Below are 1348 nucleotides of genomic sequence, written 5' to 3'. Positions count from 1 at the left end.
CTGAGGGTTGCAATCCCGTTACCGGTCACGAAAAAAGACAAAAAGGAAAAAAAAAAAAAAAAAAAGAAGAAAGGAGGGACTCGAGCTCATACTCTCCTGAATCTAAAAGTAGTCAGGGAGACATCTGCAAGAACAGCCAAGGTAATCTTTAAAAAGATCAAAGAGGAAGCTCTTAACCAACTGGATAGCAAAACGTATGACAAAGTTATGATTACTAAAATAAGTTGCTGCACAGGAACAAAGTAACAGATCAGCAGAACAAAACAGTGTCTGGAAACAGATCCAAGCAAATTTAGTATTTATAAAGGTGACATTTCATATCAGTAGGATAAGGATAAACTATTCAATATATTTGGGACAATTATTAATTATTTGGAAAAAATCTCCCAACTTCCCAATATTAACAAAAATAAACTCTAGACTAAAGAACATAAGACAAAATTATGAGAAAAGCATTAGAAAATGATGTAGTTTCCAAAAATAAAGAGTAACATAAACATATTTATAACTTTGAGGTAGGAGAAGACTTCTGCAACAAGAAACAAAAGCTAAAGTCACCAAGAACATCAGTAAATTGACTAGGTCAAAAGGCAAAAAACCTTTAAGTGGCCTAAAGTGATCTGTGAAAATGGTTCACTCTTCACTTGACCCAGAAAACCCCACAAAATCATGCAAATCAAGAGGTTAAAATCTTTGTGTTCACTTTAAGAACACTTGTGGAACTGCCCAGGCCATCAAGGGTAGGCATATCAGAAAAGCCACCAAGTGTCTGAAAGATGTCACTTTACAGAAGCAATGTGTACTGACTGGTGTTAGAATGGTGGAATTAGTAGGTGTGCCCAGGCCAAATGGTGCGGCTGGACACAGGGTTGGTGGCCCAATAAGAGTGCACAATTTTTGTTGCACATGCTTAAAAACGCAGAGTGATGCTGAACTTAAAGGTTTAGATGTAGATTCTCTGGTCATTGAGTGTATTGAGTTGAACAAAGCACCCAAGATGTGCTGCTGCATTTATAAGCCACCAAGTGTCTGAAAGATGTCACTTTACAGAAGCAATGTGTACTGACTGGTGTTAGAATGGTGGAATTAGTAGGTGTGCCCAGGCCAAATGGTGCGGCTGGACACAGGGTTGGTGGCCCAATAAGAGTGCACAATTTTTGTTGCACATGCTTAAAAATGCAGAGTGATGCTGAACTTAAAGGTTTAGATGTAGATTCTCTGGTCATTGAGTGTATTGAGTTGAACAAAGCACCCAAGATGTGCTGCTGCATTTACAGAGCTCATGGTCGGACCCATACATGAACTCCCCCGCCACATTGAGATAATCCTTACTGAAAAGGAACAAATT

The 1348-nt window shown here is 38.6% G+C and overlaps 1 protein-coding gene and 1 pseudogene across 1 annotated transcript in view; one reads left to right on the top strand and one right to left on the bottom strand.

Annotated features, from left to right (window-relative positions):
- Positions 1-1348, bottom strand: part of VARS (valyl-tRNA synthetase) — a 21340-nt gene that overhangs the window by 7508 nt on the left and 12484 nt on the right. The gene's annotated exons all lie outside the window — the stretch shown is intronic.
- The window catches only part of LOC103592357, a 1193-nt pseudogene continuing 473 nt past the window's right edge, over positions 629-1348 (top strand).

The sequence above is a fragment of the Galeopterus variegatus genome, unplaced genomic scaffold (genome assembly GCF_000696425.1).
Source record: "Galeopterus variegatus unplaced genomic scaffold, G_variegatus-3.0.2 Scaffold1130, whole genome shotgun sequence".
In the NCBI taxonomy this organism is placed as follows: Eukaryota; Metazoa; Chordata; class Mammalia; order Dermoptera; family Cynocephalidae; genus Galeopterus; species Galeopterus variegatus.
Note: the sequence above shows the minus strand (reverse complement) of the source record. Positions and strands in the feature narration are given on the sequence as shown.